The sequence below is a fragment of the Esox lucius genome, chromosome 5 (genome assembly GCF_011004845.1).
Source record: "Esox lucius isolate fEsoLuc1 chromosome 5, fEsoLuc1.pri, whole genome shotgun sequence".
In the NCBI taxonomy this organism is placed as follows: domain Eukaryota; kingdom Metazoa; phylum Chordata; class Actinopteri; order Esociformes; family Esocidae; genus Esox; species Esox lucius.
The window spans coordinates 30,231,820-30,238,721 of NC_047573.1; the positions used below are offsets into that span (position 1 = coordinate 30,231,820).

General features: G+C 37.9%; 1 long non-coding RNA gene across 2 annotated transcripts; it reads left to right on the forward strand.

The window, feature by feature from the left end:
• Positions 1 to 3,277: 3,277 nt before the first annotated feature.
• Positions 3,278 to 5,019, forward strand: LOC105010285. 2 transcript variants are annotated; one of them, XR_002196320.3, is made up of 4 exons: positions 3,278 to 3,367; positions 3,719 to 3,864; positions 3,972 to 4,221; positions 4,499 to 5,019. It is a non-coding gene; the product is annotated as an uncharacterized LOC105010285 (long non-coding RNA). The 2 variants fall into 2 exon arrangements; XR_827969.4 differs by having other exon boundaries at positions 3,972 to 5,019.
• The last annotated feature ends 1,883 nt before the right edge of the window (positions 5,020 to 6,902 follow it).

The following is a 6,902-nucleotide window of genomic DNA, read 5'->3' on the forward strand; positions in this document are numbered from 1 at the left end:
CGGCCAATTTCAAACATTTTGTACATATATTTACCAAATGTATTCAGGAATATATTTTCCAAATGTGTTCGGAAATATATTTTCCAAATGTATTCAAAAATATATTTAGAATACGTGTATTTTCTGTATGGGACAAGTCAGTACTACAGGCCGAGCAGCTCACGCTACACAAGACCAAACCGGAGGATCACGGCAGTCTTTGCGATATCAAACGCAGCAGCACTTTGGTAATTGGGTCTCTCGTCCAAGGAAAAGGTAAGAATAAATAAGCTCTATTTTTGTGGTGCTGATTTGTATAACTGATTGGATTGTATGTTGGTAAGTGATCGCGCTTTTTTCCCCACCTGTCTAGCCTTAACCTGCCGCAATTGTGCCTTCACTGCACTGACATATTGTAAGGCTTCAATCATGCTCTTTGTCACGTTAAGTTTATGTCCTGGCTTCCTCAGATATAAATATATCAATTACGTTACTCTAATGAAGAGAAGGAAAAACAGCCATTGCGCGGACCGGGTTGAAGTTAGTTTTTGGTTGGATATTCAACATAAAATCGGCTAACCGTCCTCCAGAGGACTCCTGCTGCTTCTGCCGCTGAAACTATGAGAAGTTGTCGCTAAAGATTAACGAATGTATTTCGAATATCCAACCTTAAACTAACTTCAATGGCTGTTTTTCCTTCTCTTCATTAGAGTAACGTAATTGATATATTTATATCTGAGGAAGCCAGGACATAAACTTAACGTGACAAAGAGCATGATTGAAGCCTTACAATATGTCAGTGCAGTGAAGGCACAATTGCGGCAGGTTAAGGCTAGACAGGTGGGGAAAAAAGCGCGATCACTTACCAACGTACAATCCAATCAGTTATACAAATCAGCACCACAAAAATAGAGCTTATTTATTCTTACCTTTTCCTTGGACGAGAGACCCAATTACCAAAGTGCTGCTGCGTTTGATATCGCAAAGACTGCCGTGATCCTCCGGTTTGGTCTTGTGTAGCGTGAGCTGCTCGGCCTGTAGTACTGACTTGTCCCATACAGAAAATACACGTATTCTAAATATATTTTTGAATACATTTGGAAAATATATTTCCAAACACATTTGGAAAATATATTCCTGAATACATTTGGTAAATATATGTACAAAATGTTTGAAATTGGCCGCGTAAATGTATTTTTAAAAATGTATTTATTGCATTTTTAAAAAGCATGTCAAAATATATCAGAATGTGCTGATTTGAACCGGCAACCTTTTATTCCACAGTTAGGTAAGCTAACCTCTACTCCAACCAGGAGTAGGTTAGCAGGAAAAGCAAGTATTGGTATTACCAAGTTTACCTTGGTACGTTAGTCTATATTTGTGACTAAGATTATATGTATTTTGGTAATGCACATCTATAAAATGTGTTTCGAACTTAAATGTGATATAATCAATACGTCGGTAATTACATTTCATCTTTTTACTTTCACAGGACCTGAAAAAAGCATTTTAATACGGGCTTCAAAATACATTTTGTAATCTATTTTCTATAATTGCAAAAATATTATTTTTTTCCATATGGGGTGAGTTGCCCCCTGATCTGAAAAGTAGTCTCATTTCACTTTCTGCCGTGCTGTGAACAACGTTAGGTGCAGATGAGCATGTCCTTTGGTGCTCAACGGAAGAAATAGTATCAGAGCATGTTAAAATAGTTCTTAAAACTCCAATGGCTCGCTGCAAAGCGTTCGTCTCATCCCCGTCCATGCTGATCGCGACCTGAACAAGACTGCTCGAGTTTCTCAGCCAATCACAGGGTGAGGTTGACAGCCAATCACATCGCGAGAAATGTTCTGCCATCTGTTTCAACTATACTCCTTCCGTTTCCACTATACTTTGTCTCTCACACACATACATTCTTCTCTCACATACATATATTTTCTTTACACATGCATACATTTTCTGCTTATATACATATATTATTTAAAATTGTGACTGCATGTGCATGAGATAAAAAATGTAGGAATATGTATGTTAAATTTAGAAATATGAGAGAAAAATATATTTGTGTGTGAGTTAAAATATAGAAATATAAGGGTAAAATGTATGAATGTGTGAGTTAAAAATATATTCTTATGAGAGAAAAAACTGTATGTATGTTAGAGTGAAAATATATGTATGTGAAAGGAGAATGTACATAAGTGAGGGTGAAAATGTATGTATGTGAAAGGAGAATGTATGTATGTGTGAGAGTGAAAATATATGCATGTGAAAGGAGAATGTATGTATGTGTGAGAGTGAAAATATATGTATGTGAAAGGAGAATGTATGTATGTGAGAGTGGAAATATATGTATGTGAAAGGAGAATGTATGTATATGAGAGGGAAAATATATGTATGTGAAAGGAGAATGTATGTATGTGTGAGAGTGAAAATATATGTATGTGAAAGGAGAATGTATGTATGTGAGAGTGAAAATATATGTATGTGAAAGGAGAATGTATGTATGTGAGATTGAAAATATATGTATGTGAAAGGAGAATGTATGTATATGAGAGTGAAAATATATGTATGTGAAAGGAGAATGTATGTATATGAGAGTGAAAATACATGTATGTGAAAGGACAATGTATGTATGTGAGAGTGAAAATATATGTATGTGAAAGGAGAATGTATGTATGTGAGAGTATCAGAATGAATAATGTCTTATACGGCCCCTCATATACTGCTGTGTTTGTGTTACTTAGCTTGTTACATTTGACTGGGTGGTAGCTTTTGTGTAGTGATATGCATTTTTGTTTCTGTTGGAATTATATTGTATTCAGTGTGTTTTTCAGGTCCTAGATGTTTCTAAATGGTATGTGTATATGTATTGATTGTACAAGTTAGTGAACTGTTATAAGCTGTTGTAACCAATGAAGCAAAATATTAATTGTTTGTAATATGAGCTAAAATGGAAGGTGCAAGTAGGAGAATAGGACACCCTGTTCAAGTGGTTGCCGGGGAGAGAAAGATTTAGTATGTCGGTTTTGTGAGAAACAGGTCACAGGTCAGAGACACACACACATAGTCGGACAGACAAGACAGAAACCAGAAGGGGGGCAAGGGGATACTTGCAGTTATCCTTATAAGGAATAGAACTGGGATTGGGCCAATGGCACACACTTTGTAAGTCAACGCCTCTATCTTTTTGGGCGTAGTAGAAGTATAAAAAGGATGTTTTGACTGTTGATCCTTAGACATTGTGCGGCGACACTTCTGTAATAAATGGATATACGATACGGTAATTGACCTGACTCCTGGTGTTTTATTCTCCTTTCCAACAAACCAACTCGGGGAAGTGTTAGACTTCAACATATGTATTACACAACATCAAGTACATGTCAAAATGGTAGGTATTGCATGTGTTGTTTTCAAGTTATCCCAGTTCTGCAATTACATTGTTCCAAGTTAATGTTCCTTTGTCTACAAGTATACTGTATAAGTTAAACAAGAAACTGATCCCATTCCTAAAAACATGGATGCAAACTAATTATCTATCTGCCCTGGTAGCTGTTTACCATTTTCATTCTCTGTGAGTTTGCACCCCTGTGATAGGCACTCAAGACTGGGTGATTACACATTACTGATAGATGTGATGGAAAATTCACTTTACTGCTTTGAATTAGCAAAATCACATAGGGCTTTCTTGGGGTGTCTTTTTTCGCCATGATCAGAGTAATAAAACGTTTTTCTTTTGCAGGTACTTGTCGGTCATCGGATTTGTCATCAATATCGACACGTTGATGCTGATGATTCCTGAACTGCTCAAAGTTCAGCGGTATGTGCTCACCTACAGGTTCAGCCAAGATCACTTGGAGCTCCTATTTAATTCAATCAGAGCGTCAGGTAGGGTTGGTGTTCTTTTAATTACAATTAATTCAGAAAATGTCCCTAATGAATATCTTTATGTCTTGTGAGTAATTAATTTATTGTGTGCCTGTTTTCCATACAAGGCAGCTGGAATAACAATCCATCGGCAAGCCAGTTCCAAGCCATCTTCCGCCGCTGATGGTTCAGTGTGGTGTCTCACCTTGTTAGACAGACAATGTGGCAGCACAGGATAACACTGTGTCCCTGTGCGCTGTGGAGATTTCCTGAAACTGCTGAAGAGCCCCCACTCCATTCGCCAACATTTCGCCCCTTGTGTAATCTCCCCACTCGGTTTGGTGGTCTGGTGGAAAATGCTCTGGTCTACATAGCAGGGTTTGTAGATGTGTGCCATGCGATCTTGGTCAGAGATGCTGTACCATCTTCATTTGACAAGAGCTACCACCTTCTAACCCAGAAAAACAACAGTGGCCTAGTGATTCCATCACAAGACACAGTGAAGGACTGATTTTATCTTGTTTTTTTTAATTCTTTAAATCTTTGTATATTAAGGTTTCTTTGTTCTTATTTTCTCTGTTTTTTAGTGTCTTGGAGCACTGTGTAAAGCGCTATATAAATATAATGTTATTTTTTTTATTATTATTTTAATAAGGTGCTGAGAGCTGCAGAGAGGGTGATCCGCCAAGCTTCACCAATACAAGCTCCTAAGGTGTTGACAGTCACACACATCGTCGGGGAGGAGATTGGAGCGGAGGATGTTTTTCTGCTTCGGGAACACATTGAGGAGACACAGTTTGGCATTGACAACCGTCATTCTGACTTGTTGTCATTGGTTGTGTCTGTGTTCCTCAAAATAAGGCTGCACCACATTGCCAAACTAACCTCTCTTGAACTGCTGAAAGGGCGCACGAGGAAGAAGCTCTGCAAAACTGTCCTCTTTCAGGGGTTTTAGAGCGTGTGCGTGTGTGTGGTTCCACGACAGTTCAAGACTTTAATCCTAGATTCCGGCATCCCCAAACGAATTCTAAGCTTCATATCTGTACTTTAACCTTACTCATCACACATAGTATCTTTATGTCATATCTGTCATCATTCTGACAAGATTAACACTGACACTGAATACAATGGCTTAAAACTGCCTGGAAACAATGGTCTGTCACATTATATGTGAATACTGCTTAAGTGTTGGTGGGTCTGAAAATACCTCTGTTTGTTTGTGTTTCATGAACTCTACCCTCATGGTGTGTGTCTCCAGGAATCCAAATGTTGGTCTCCTTTGCCTTACACTGGGTTTGTGAGATTGTGTATGGTGAAGTTTATCTTTACATTATGTCCTTGTGTTTGTGATTGTCTTAGCCCTGATCTCTTTCCCTCTGGGTCCTGTAAAGCACTTTGTAATTGTGTTTTGGAAATTGCTAAATTAATTAAGTTGGCAGACTTTTCAAGGGAGTTTCAACAAAGTAAATGTGCAGTTTAAATAAAAACTGTCACTTTTCATTTTAGACAGAGTACTGGGACCCGTGTGTGTATGTTGGGAGGGGGGCTGCGAAATGAAAGAGAGAGAGAGAGAAAGATATATATATATATATATATATATATATATGACTTTACTGCCACTATTTACACATTAGGTGTTTCAATCAGAATGATAGTCAAACTGGAAATGTCCCTGTTTTTCTCCCTTTTTGGGGATTATGTTCCCAGTTTTGATCTCGGACGTCTGGTCACTACATATCTTATATCAGACTATTCTATTTCTGTTAAGCCCACTATGAATATTAAAATACGCCAAGCCATGTGTTCTGTATCATAACTACATGTATGACCTTTGCAGCAACAAAAACCGCGTGAAAATCAGTAAGCTATTCACTGAGGTATGATTAATTAAATGCGCTGACAGCTCATTTAACCTGCCAAAACAGATTACACTGAGTGGAGCGGCTGACCGGTCCAAGATGGCGGCCCCACGGCTCGTCAGCGCCAGTAGGCAGTAGCGGTCGATGCAGCGTCTACTCTTTATTATGTCTATGTATAGAACGGTACTCGGAGCTGGGCACAACCAAGACACAAACACTTCTCCGGTCCTCCACTTGATCATGCGGTTGCCGCGATGAACTGAAAACAAGCCACATGCAAACGAAATACATTTTCTGGTTAAAGAATTCTCAAAGCGACCCAATTGTGTATCGATAACGGACAAGGAAACAACGGAACGTGTTCGTGTGCTACTTGATTGACAGCGCTCAACGGATAGTTTGGACTCAAGTGTCCAATCATAGTGTTCCAAGCATAAAACACTGCAGTCAAACGCTGTTCTATCAAATGGGTTAGGTCCCACCCCATTGCATTTGAACAATGTACAACTTCACACCATCCAAATTAAATATCTATTGCATTTGGACGACGCACAACTTCACACCATCCAAATTAAATGTCTATTGCATTTGGACGATGTACAACTTCACACCATCCAAATTAAATGCCTGTTGCACTTGGACAATGTACAACTTCACGCCATCCAAATTAAATGTCTATTGCATTAGGATGATGCATGTGTGTACACAATGCAAATGCAATGTATATATATTTATTTCTATTTTTAATAATGTCATTTTAATTTAATGTTTTAATTATTGTTTGCTTGTCCACACAATCCAAATGAAATATACGAGTGGGACATTCAGTATTATTGAGGTGTCCCCATTCCATTATGTCCTTGCACACTGAATAGTTTTTACTAGAAACTTGACACTACACTCCTTGATACAACCTGTATTAACCCAGAAGAATCTTGCAAGTATTGGCTGGTTAACAGATACGGGTCTTGTAAACATTGTAGGTACAATTTGTAGGCACCATAAACGTTAGATTACATCCTACTCGATATTATGCCATAATAAATTTGATTGATATTAAATTCTGAGTAAAAAGTGCAAAGAAGTTTTCCAAAATCACAAAGCATGCTCTTTTTCTAAACACATTAATGTTCTAAATGGTCCTAGTTCTGGTATTTGAAAAAAAAAAAAACATTAGCAGTATTAAGTCCATTCAAATGT